This window comes from Cetorhinus maximus, chromosome 2 (genome assembly GCF_964194155.1).
Source record: "Cetorhinus maximus chromosome 2, sCetMax3.hap1.1, whole genome shotgun sequence".
Taxonomy (NCBI): domain Eukaryota; kingdom Metazoa; phylum Chordata; class Chondrichthyes; order Lamniformes; family Cetorhinidae; genus Cetorhinus; species Cetorhinus maximus.
Window position 1 is genome coordinate 160747083 of NC_135880.1, and position 12452 is coordinate 160759534.

At 43.7% G+C, this 12452-nt stretch overlaps 1 long non-coding RNA gene across 1 annotated transcript in view; it reads left to right on the forward strand.

Annotated features, from left to right (window-relative positions):
- The window catches only part of LOC144690718 (uncharacterized), a 560653-nt gene extending 548415 nt beyond the window's left edge, over positions 1-12238 (forward strand). Inside the window, exon 4 of the long non-coding RNA XR_013578939.1 lies at positions 12195-12238. This is a non-coding gene — a long non-coding RNA (uncharacterized LOC144690718). The remainder of the gene's footprint in view (positions 1-12194) is intronic.
- Positions 12239-12452: the final 214 nt, after the last annotated feature.

Sequence of the window (12452 nt, forward strand, 5' to 3'; positions counted from 1 at the left end):
CAAATAGAAATGCAAACAAATTATTTTGCCTTCAACACAATTCTTTGATTATGTAACTGCTATGATCCAAGCTGAGGTTACCCCTGGACAAGCCTGATCCCACAGTGTAGCCCATCTTGATAGATCCTATCTTTTATTTGTGTTTGTTTAGATATGTGGAGAGTAGCTACTGAACAGAGTCAGCTGATGAACACTTAACAAAATAATAAAACATTTATTCAACAAGAAAAGATGAACTATATTGCAATACTCCTTCACCTACAGCTATACCTTTACAGATGTATATAGATTTGTAAGAATAACACAAGTTACAAAAGCTATCTCATAGTTTAATGTTCACAGTAAATACACAGTCCATGTAAATCTATGGCACCCTGTGGTCAGACATACCACACTCTGAAACCAAATGACAGATGCCACCTCAAATAGATGCTATGGATTTCTCCTTAACTCCCCCCAGACGCTTGTCACACCGTAAGCCAACCAGTCTCACTGAATTCCGTCTTTCACACGAGGGATTCCAATCTCCACTCTCCAAGACCTCGCCTTGGAATCTTCTTCCAAACTGATCTTTTCGCTCAGACACCTTCCACAAGGGTTCATCTCCAGGGTTTCAAACTCTCCTCCTGATGTTCCCCTTCCCTGTGTCACCACATGCACTCAAGCTGTCTTCCATGTGCTCTCTCTCACCAACTCAGCCTTAGCAGTACACCACTGCTTCACATGCCCACAGCAAAGAATCACAGACCTTCAGTTTCTCTTTGAACCTTCTTGCTTCTTGCAAGCTGTTCTCACTTTAAATCTGAAGCTTGGAGCCTTTCTCTCTGCCCCTCACTGTTGGGTTCACTGAACAGGACCTTTTCCCAAGTTCCTGTCCTTCCTTTAACCTGAACGTCTTCTTTAGACTTTCTCTTCTTCCACCCCCCTGGACTTTTGGGGTTTTTCTTAGCTTGGGACTTGCTATCTTCCCCCTTTTAGGCTGCTTCTGCTTCACAGCTGCCTTCAAACCAACTGAACTCAAACAGCTTCCAAAACAAACTGCTGTCTTTTTTCTGTGTGTGTGCCTGTGGGAGGAACCTGCCTATCTGGCCCGTGTTGCTAGGCAACATCACTGCTCTTCCTACTCTTGTGCTTACTTTCACTTTATAGGGGTCGTAAACGTCTCAAGAGAAATGCAAGCAGCCTTTTAAAGTGAAACTAAAACACCATTTGACCTTTTTTAACACACATATACAGAAATACAAATCAAACTTAAACTTTAAAGCTAAAACTCATTTTAACACTCACAGATACAAGTATAACTTACTTAAACAATTTATATTTCCTAACAGTAACCCATATGAATAATTTCTATCTCTGGTGCAGTTTTTTGACTCTTTTTCCCAGAATTACTAGAATTTTAGCTTCTTTTAAGCAGATAACATTGGACCCCTGGACCAAGAGGTCCAGAAATGGGTCACTCATTGTTTAAGTATTTTTTTTCATGATCAATTCTGACCTTGTAAGTTAAACACAAGTTAATTAAACGTAGGCTTGTTTGATTTGCTTTCACATTCTGTTTGTTTTTCATTTTCCTACCCAGGTTTTTCCACTTAACACTTCAATTCCTAAAACTAAAGGTTGTATTCTAAAACTTACAAATTATGAACCAGACATTTGCAACAACTTACACCCAAATTTCTTATCTCATTAACATATACCGGAGTAAAAATGGACATAAACAAGTGAAAATTGGTGTAAACTCTAGGCTTGAGGAAAGCACCAAACTTTCACCACATAATTCCCTCTTTTAAGTATAAAAATGTAGGTTTTAAGCCATTTGACCATCTTACTTGCATATTAGGCACAGCATGTTTCAGAACTCTTAATTTTGGAAGCTTTTCAATTTTTTATGTGACTCATATTTATGCCACACAAACTAATTCAACCAGACAGAAAATACAGTGTGGGTCTCAGTGAGCAGAAAATTTTAAGAACACTCAAAAAAATTGCAATAAAACAGCGGAACCTTGATTCCTGCTTTATTCTGAACTCTCGACTTAATTTTAACATCTGAATCGATGTATTTACAGGAAATTCTTTAGTAGTGAAGCTACACCGAACTGAGGTGCATTCAGTGGTGGGATTGATTGACTGACATTAAAGAGTGTGATATCATTGCATGCTTTATATATTTGCGCCTGAGTTTCCTCAATCCTTTACGCCAGAAATTTGCTTTACTTTCACTGGATACAAATGGACATGAAATCTCAATGTGTTTTTAGTGGTGTTGGTTGAATGTGTCACTGTCCATACATCAGCAAGACTGAGTTGTTTATTAGATGTGACATGTATTTAACTATGTAAGTCAGACCAGATTTTCCATTAAAACGTTTTTATAGTAATCACTTAAAACAGCCCTGTTGTACGATTACAGTGAATGTTTGATCTTCTAAACTAAAAACCCTTGAAGTTCAGTTGACTTTAAATTAGAAGTTTTCAATTTGAGGTTTCAGATAAGTGGGTCACCAAGCTAAACTGTTTTCCACCCATTTTACATCAGATTTTTGATTTTCTCAAATTTGTTGAATTGATAGTGCAATAAGCCTGTTGCCGTGTATTCAAAACACGTTTCTGCAATAACAGAATCTGTTTACCTTCAGGCATAAGAACCGGCCTTAAGGAATTTGGGACAAAGGTTCACTGGGTTAATATTAGGAAGGGGATCCTGGCAGTGTTCATTTTTTTAGTGCTTTCTCTCCTGCAAGGACAGGTTTGAAAACTGCTGGTTTGAACTATTATGAACAAATATACGCTAGTGATGCACCCAACGCATAGCTGACTGATCCTTCTGCTATGTTTTTCATTCTGTCTTTGCTGTGGAAAGCAGGGCCCATAACTTCTTATTTCTGGGGCATCGTACCTGGCGGGTACCCAGAAGATGCATTTGGGGGCCCTCCCAGAAGTCCCAATGTAAGGATTGCATAACAATTGCCTGGGAAGTTCAAACTACCGTTGGGCAATTACCCTGCACTGGGAACATCCGATACTTCGATTTAAATTGCATACCTCAGATGATTCTGACTGTCTTACAAGAGTAGTTACCCAGGAAAACTTAGAAGAATTGAAACCACTTCTAATACCTGGGTAGCTTTAGTACTGACCCCCCCCTCCCACAACAGGACCCCCTGGCTACACCTCTTACTTCCCCCAGGGGACCCCCTGACTACCCTCCCGACTGCCCAATTACCCCCAGCCCCTGACTACCCCATCACCAAGCACCCCCCCAAAGACCACCAGAAACCTTCTATCCCACCAACCACTCGACAACTCGATTGACCGTTTGATCCCCTGACTGACCATCCTACCCCCCCACTGACGACCTGACGCACCCCCTGACCACCTGACACCCTGCCCAGCCACTGACCCCACCCGGCTCTCTCCACTAACTACCCGACCTTCCCTCCCACACCATCCTACCCACACCCCCAATCCTACCCACTTACCTTACATGCTTGGCCCTGGCTTCTCAAAGTGACTGGACCTTTAAACTTACCTGCTTTACGCCAGATAGTGCCATAAAAATGTGGGTGTGGCGTCCTTTCCTCCGACTTAGCTACCCTCAACACAAGGCCTTGGGAACCCGCTGCACTGCACCTTTCTCAACCTGGCCAAGTCAGAAGGTCAGATGAAAAAGGTGTGGCTACATTTCAGTGCAAGTAAATAGAAGTGGAGTGGGAATCTGCCCGTGATTGCCACTCCACAGAAGTTCAAGCCCAAGATATTTAATTATTTTTGCTGTTCCTCAAACGTGAATGTTAATACAAAAGATAGGGGCTTTATTTTTGTGACCGTGTAGACCCAGTCCTTCTACAGACCACCAATGCATAAGATCATGAGAAATGGGAACAGGAGTAGGCCATTTGGCCCTTCAAGCCTGCTCTGCCATTTAATAAGATTATGGCTGATCTGATTGTGGCTTTAACTCCACTTTGCTGCCTACCCTCCATAACCCTTGACTTCCTTATAGATCAAAAATCTGTCTAACTTAACCTCGGATATATTCAATGACCCACCTTCCACTGTTTTCTGGGAAACAGAATACCAAAGACTAACAATCCTCTGAGAGAAGAAATTCTGCCTCATCTCCATCCTGAATTGGAGACCCCTTGTGTTTAAACTCTGATCCCTAGTTCTAGACTCTGTCATGAGGTGAAACATCCTCTCAGCATCTACCCTGTCAAGTCCCCTTAGAATCCAATATGTTTCAATAAGATTGCCTGTCATTCTTCTAAACTCCAATGATTATAGGCCCAACCTGCTCAATTTTTCCTCATAAAACAGCCTCTTCATCCCAGGAATCAGCCTAGTGAATCTTCTCTGAACTGATTCCAATGCAAGCATATCCTTCCTTAAGTAAGGAGACCAAAACTGTGCACAGTACTCTAGGTGTGGTCTCACTGATGCCCTGTACAGTTGTAGCAAGACTTCCCTACCATTTACACCCCATCTCCTTTGCAATAAAGGCTACCATCCTTTATGTCTTCCTATTTATGTGATGTACTTGCATGCTAACTCTTTTGCAATTCATGAACAAGGACACCTAGATCCCTCTGCACTGCTGCATTTTTCAGTCTCTCTTCAGTTAAATAATATTTTGCTTTTCTATTCTTCCTCCCCAAGATTGTAAACCTCACATTTTACCACATTACACTCCACCTGCCAGATATTTGCCCACACTAACGTATCTATATCCCTTTGCAGATTCTTTGCACCCTCCTCATAACTCATTTTCTTATCTACCTTTGTATAATTAGTGAATTTGCAGTCGATCTCTTCATCCAAGTCATTGCTGTAGATCATGAATAGTGTAGGCCCCAGCATTGATCCCTTTGGCACTCCACTAGTCACAGTTTGGTAATGACCCATTTATCCTGACTCTTTCATGTTGGTTAGCCAATCCTTTATCCATGCTATTATATCATCCCCAACACCATGAGTCCTTATCTTGTGTGGTATCCTTTTATGTGGCACCTGATCTAATGCCGTTTGGAAATCCAAATACACTACATCTACTGGTTCCCTTTATCCACCCTGCTTGTTACAGCCTCAAAGAACTCTAATACATTTGTCAAACACCATTTCTCTTTCACAAAACCATTTTGACTCTGCCTGATTTTATTATGACTTTCTAAAAGTCCTGCTGCTACCAGCTTCATAATGGGTTCTCACATTTTCCTAATGACAGATGGCCTACATTTTCCTGCTTTCTGTGTCGCTCCTTTCTTGAATGGTGATGTTATGTTTGTGGCTTTCCAATTCACTAGGATCTTTCCAGAGCCTAGGGAATTTTGGAAGACTACAACCCATGTATCTAGTATCTCTGCAGCCACTGCTTTTAAGACCCGAGGATGTAGGCCATCAGGTCCAGGGGACTTGTCAGCCTTTAGTCCCAATAGCTTTCCTAGTAGATTTTCTCTAGTGATTGTTATTGTTTTAATTTGCTGCCTCCCTTATGCCTCCAGCTTTTCTGCTCTACTTGGGATGCTTTTTTGTATCTTCTACCATGAAGGCAGATACAAAATACTTACTCAAAGTCTCTACCATTCCTTTGTTTCCTATTATTAATTCCCAAGTCCCACTCTACAAGAGGCCAATGGTCACTTCAGCAATTGTTTTCCTTCTTATACATTATAGGAGCTTTTACTGCCTGTTCTTATATTACTTGCTCGTTTTCTCTCATATTCCAATTTTTCCCTCTTTTTTGTATTTGTCGTCATCATTTGCTGGTTTCTAAACTTGTTCCGTTCCTCTGGACTACCACTAAACTTTGCAGCTTTCTACATTTTTTCCTTAAATTTGATATCATCCTTAACTTCCTTAGTTAGCCATGAATGGTGCATTCTTCTCATAGAGTCTTCCATTCTCAATGGAGTAGATCTTTGTTGATAGTTATAAACCATCTCCTTAATTATCTGCCACTGCTTCTCCACCATCTTAACCTTTAACCTACCCAAGTTTCTCACCCTCAAACTGGATGTGAAATTCTATCATGTTATATCACTCCAATGTAGAGGATCCTTTACTATGAGTTCATTAATTAATCTTGTCTCATTACCCATTACCAGGTCTAAAATGCAGAACACCTTCGGTCTGTCCGCAAGCATTATCCAGACCTCCCTGTCGCTTGCCATTTCAACACACCACCCTGCTCTCATGCCCACATGTCCGTCCTTGGCTTGCTGCATTGTTCCAGTGAAGCTCAACGCAAGCTGGAGGAACAGCACCTCATCTTCTGACTAGGCACTTTACAGCCTTCCGGACTGAATATTGAGTTCAACAATTTTAGATCATGAACTCTCTCCTCCATCCCCACCCCCTTTCCGATTCCCCCCGCCTCTTTCTTTTTCCAATAATTTATATAAAGTTTTCTTTTCCCACCTACTTCCATTATTTTTAAATGTATTTCCATCCATTGTTTTATCTCTACCTTTTAGCCTTTTTTGATTCCTTCACCCCAACCCACCCCCACTAGGGCTATCTGTATCTTGCTTGTCCTTTCTACCCTTAATTAGCACATTCCTTAGATAATATCACCACCTTCAACACCTCTTTGTCCTTTTGTCTGTAACATCTTTTGGTTATCTCCACCTATCACTGGCCCTCTATCCAGCTCTACTTGTCCCACCCCCCCTTAAACCAGCTTATATTTCACCTCTCTTCTATTTTCACTTAGTTCTGTTGAAGGGTCATTCGGACTCAAAACATTAACTGTGTTCCTCTCCGCAGATGCTGCCAGACCTGCTGAGTTTTTCCATGTATTTTTGTTTTTGTGCTGACTCTGCTGTCCTGGTGGCCCTGATGACCTTGGTGGTCAACCTCTGGCCACCGGAGCCTGAGTAGACGTGGCCTGGGAGCGTGCATCCAGCCCCATAGCTGGGCCCTCCTCAGTCATCGCATCATCATCAGATGCAGCGGCCACTGGCAGAGGGGCGGAGGAGCTGGTGCACTCATGCAGAGCACCCTGAGGAGCCCATAGAGACGACAGGCAGCTCGTTGCATTTGCACCTTCCTGCTCACCATTGATGGATGGGGACCTAGCAGGGAGATTAGGTGCTTCATCCATCTCTCACATTGGCAGTGACCTCCTGACATCATTGCATGTGTGAGAGCTTGCAGGCCTGAGTGCAACCCCAGGAACCCCTGAGTCTGCTCCTGAAGCTTCCTCTCTATGAGAGTTGCCACCCTCTCAATGGAGGAGGCTGTGCATTCGTTGTTAAGGGTCAACACAGAACTCATGCTCTGCATGGACTCCTCCATGATGGAGACCATGGCACACAGACCCTCATGGATCTCTGCCAGTTCTCCCCACATCCCGCTGGACAGCTAACATCTGCCACCTGATGGATGACTCCAGAGGCTCCCCATCTGTCTAGGACGCAGCATGGTCTGGGTCTCCAGCTGTGCTCCCACTGTCAGCTCCCTGGGACCTTTCTGCCTCTGCCAGCTCCTCATGCGAGTGTGATGTGCCCTCACCACCGTGCATTACCCACGGAGCCGAATAGCTATTGCCCACCGACACGTGAATATCTGCACTGGTGCCTGGTTCAGAGAGATCGTGTGACACTAGTGCAGCTGTGATATCTTCCTCTGAACTCAATAGAGGGTCCTCAGGGTCGCCTGTGACTCCTGCGGATGGTGCATCTGCGGGTGGAAGGCAAATGATCAGTACATTCAATCATCGTTGTCACTATGCAAGCTGGTCGGGCTGCGGAGACAGTGGAGACCTGCTGCATGGTGCCATCTGCATTGGAGCTTCAATGGGCTCTCTGGCTATGACAGTTCAGTTTCTGATGAGAGGAGCTCATTATGTTTCCGGTCCTCATCATGACTGGTGGAGCGAGCTGGCTGGTGGCATTCAAGATCCAGTGCTTGGTGAGGAAGCACAGATTTGGCACTCCGCCAGCCACTCTGCAATGCTCTGTGGCGTTAAGTCTCCTCTTCTCCTGACAGGGCAAAATAGAAAGCCTCATTATTGCTCTGTCTCCCTGAAGGTCCTGTCCTGGTTCTCACCTGCCCTCCCATCCGGGCATTAGGCGGGCCGGGTCACTGTGGCACATCTCACCTTGCAATGCACTGAGGCCAGTCGTGCTGCCATGCCAGCCATGGCAGGGCAGGCTTCAGTGCCAGTTGGCACTTAGACCCCTGAACGTTCCAAGAAACGGGAACCCGACAGAAGTTCTCCGCACAGGCTCATACATAGGTTCTGCACTTGCCCTTGCTGACCACAGCAGATCATTGAATCTTTTGCGGCACTGAAGCTACGTGTGGCGCACCAAGTTGTGCCCACTGACCTGGGCGGCGACCTCTGTCCAGGCCATCTTGGTCAGGTGGGGCAGCCTTCTCTTGCTGTCCCTGGGCATTGAGATATGCCACCTGGCATTGACCTTCTCAACCAGCACTCCCAGGAATGTATCTGAGAAACGGGGGGGTGGGGGTGGCAGGGCAGGGCAGGGCAGAGTGCCTACCCAACTTACCCTCTCACCTTCCATGACCACCAGGTGCTGAGGCCATGACTGTACACCAGGACACTTCTTGAACAACTTCCAAACTGCTCCCTCAGACTCCCCCACAACTCCTGGCAACCTTCAGGGAGTTGCATCTTCCATTTTTGAACACCCCGCCGGGTCCCCATTGGACCCGACGCATTCCTGCCCCGCGCACAGAAAACATATCCGGTGGTAACATTTCACGCTGGACAGGCCTTAATTGGCCACCCAGCGTAAGATCACATTCACAGCGGGAACTCGGCTGGGAGCGGGTTTTATATCCACTTCCGGCTGCCCCGACATTGGGCGCACCCCGAGGGTAAAATTCAGACCTATATCTTGATCTTCCAAGCCAGGATCATTTCTCACTGCGGTACTGAAAATATCTTTTTTTAACAGAGCTAACCCACCTCCTCATCCTTTCTTCCTATCCTTCTGAAATGTCAAAAACCCTTGAATACTCATATCCCAACCACATCTCTGTAATGGCTATCATATACTCATTTATTTCTATTTGTGCTATCAATTCTCCCATCTTGTTATGGATACTGCATGTGTTCAGATAAAGAGTCTTTAATTCTGTATTTTTTACCATTTTCCCTACTCTGACCTTATTTGTTGGTGAACTCTTATGCTCGTAAGCTCTGTCCCTTCCTGTCACACTCTGGTTATCATCACCCATATCGCTACCCTGCATTATTGTGCATTGTTGCCTTGTAATTTCTCTTTAACTTTCTAAATCTCCCCTCACATGAACCCTCCCCCTAACCCCACCCCCACAATTTAGGTTAAAGCCCTCTTTCCAGCCCTAGGTATACAATTCGCCAGGTCATTGGTCCCAGCTCGGTTCAGGTGAAGGCTGTCCTAACAATGTAGCTCTCTCTTTCCCCAGTACTGATGTCGGTATCTCATTAATTGAAACCCATTTCTCCCACACCAATCTTTTGGCCACCCGGCTTTTCCCAATGGTTGTTGAAGGCTCCAACAACCTTCAAATCTGCATTTTGGGGTCATAGTCAGTGAGGGAATTCAGTGCAGTGAAGGAGGAGGTGCTGTTCTAGCACTATACAAAAAAGACTGGTCTAAAAGGGGGAGCCAGAGACAGCAGCACCCAAAACTGGAGGTACGCTTAAGATGAGCAGATGTATGAATGATGAGTTTGAAGTCTTTTTTATTTCTAAACTGAGGCAATAGTTTAAATTTGTACTGGGGAGAAATGACTATTATATTAAATTTACAGCGTAACTAGTTACACTTCATAAATAACTATGATTAATCATTCAAAATAATTCAATAAAACACAATAAGGATGGCAGAGCAGGTGTTGTGTTGCTGCTCTAGCATGTGAGACTTGATGGATGTCTGTGGGATCCATGGCAACCTCATCTGCAGTAAGTGTCTGTCGCCCCAGGAATGTTGGCTCAGGGCTGATGAACTGGAGCCTGAGCTTCAGACACTGCATTGCATCAGGGAAGGGGAAAGTTAACTGGACACTTTGTTCCAGGAGACAGTCACACCCCTTAGCCGAGGTCCTTCAGGTTTGCTCTGTGGTCAGGGAGAGGAGGATGTGACTATGGGTGAGGAAGGTATGTGAATTCAGAGGGTAGCACCGGAGGAGCCTCAGCACCTTGCAATTTTACAACAGGCTTGGTGTTCTTGCAGCTTGTGTGAATGAAAGCAGAGACTGCATGAGGATGAACCAACTGACCACAGCGACTCTTTGATCTTATTTAACCTATGTCAATTTGCTTGTGACTCAGGTAGTATCCAGAGATTGTATTACCTTTGTGTTTCTGTTTTTTAAATTCAGTCCCTAGCTGCTCATGTTCCCTCAGGAGGACCTCTTTCTTAGTTTTACCTATGTCATTGGTACCCACATGGGCCACGGCAACTGGATCCTTCCCCTCTCATTACAAATTTATCTCCAGCCCTGAGGAGATGTCCTTAACCCTCGCACCGACAGGCATCACAGCTTTGGGACTCACTCTCACGGCTGCTGAGAACAATATCTAAGCTCCAAACTATACTTTCCCCTGCAACAACTACATTCATTTTTACTCCCCCCACTTGAATAGCTCCCTGGCCCATGGTGCTGTGGTCAGTTGGTTCATCCTCACTGCTGTAAATTTAGTATAATATTCATATCTCCCCAGTACCAATTTAAACTACTGTCTCAGTTTTAAAAAAATCTTCAAACTCATCATTCATACGTCTGCTCACCTTAATCGTACCTCCAGTTTTAGGTGTCACTGTCTTCAGTCCCCCTTTTAGACCGCTCTTTTTTGTAAAAGGCTGGAACAGCACCACCTCCTTCACTGCACTGAATTCCCTCATTGGACATAACCCCAAAATGCAGATTGGCTGGAGCCTTCAACAACCATTGGGAAAAGCCAGGTGGCTGAAATAAAATGGTGAATTCTGTGCACTTAGCTGTTTGTCTGTTGTGTGTATATTTGTGCGTATTCTGAGATACAAAAGGATGCCACTGCACCAAAAGCTGTAGCAACTAAGAGGAACGCAAAATGCAGTGGATGTTGGAAATCTGAAATAAAAAGCAGAAAATGATTTTTTAAAAATACACAACAGGCTTGGCAGCATCTGTGGAGAGAGAAACTGAGTTTAATGTGTTAGGTTGATGACCTTTCAAGAGAACGGGAAAAGTTAAAATGTTTTGAACAAGTGAAAGGGGGAGGGTGGGAAGAAGAACAAGAAAAGGAAAGTCTGTGATAGGGTGAAGTGCAGGAGAGATGAAATGACAAAAGTTTCATGGTGCACATGAGTCAAATAAGTGGAAGATATGCCTGAAGGAGGCGTGATTGGCAGGATCCTGCCTAGCTGCCACCCGAAAGCAAAGGTAATAACAGGGAAATGAGAGAGAAATTAAAAAACAAATTGGCAAAGAAGAACAACATAAACAATGGGGACAAAGGTTATGATCTAAAATTGTTAAATTCAGGGTTGAATACAGAAGGCTGTAAAGTGCCCAGTCAAAAGATGAGGTGCTGTTCCTCGAGCTTCAGTTGAGCTTCATTGGAAGACTGCAGCAGGCCATGGAAAGAAAGGTCATTCTCCACCTTGCTCCCACGCTGACCTTTCTGGGGATGAGGGAGGAGTTAGGTGAACATCACAAATTTCCGTAATGTTAGGGATTTGAAAGTATTTTCATTAAGTTCAATATTTGAGATCAAAAGCTTGGAGAAAATGCCTCCATTTTCCAGAATGCTTTTTTGGTAAAGCAGCATTTAACGAGTCCTTGTGAATTTTTTTTTACCTCAAAACATAAATGTCACAGAATTTTTTTTTCAACAGTTACATAGTCATTATTGTCTGCTGCTTTTTCAGGAACCCTCTAATTAGACATTTTAACTGACATATCCTGAATTGCAGATTACAAAAAAAAAGAAATTACTGGTTAGACTACTTGCTTGACTTGATACATTTAATTTGCATTCAATGGAAATCCAGGTGTTGAAGATGATGCAATGAGCATCCTCTGCATCTGCATAGAACACAGTATACTTTGTCCAGCAACCAACCTAGTGTTCCCTCTTTATTCAAAGACAAGACTTACTGCAGCACCATTCCAATCTATCAAGTGATGTAGAAAAGAAGATTTCTAGGTAATGGCAAAAGATGAGTAATTCTCTTCTCTCACTTTCCTTTTAGATCTCTGTCCTGGGACGACAACAGAATGTACCTTGAAGAAAGGTATGTTTGAATTAAAACAATTCAACATAAAACAATATGACAATAGGAAATAGCAATTTTCTTCAAAATTACAAACGTTTTTTTTTATTTATTGATGTGACATGAGGAATAACTAATTTTAACAGTGAATCAAACTTTGTGTAGTGAGCCTGCTGTCTGGGTGTAAGGTTCTCAAGATTTAATGATTTTTATTGTTCTATGTACACTGCTAATCAA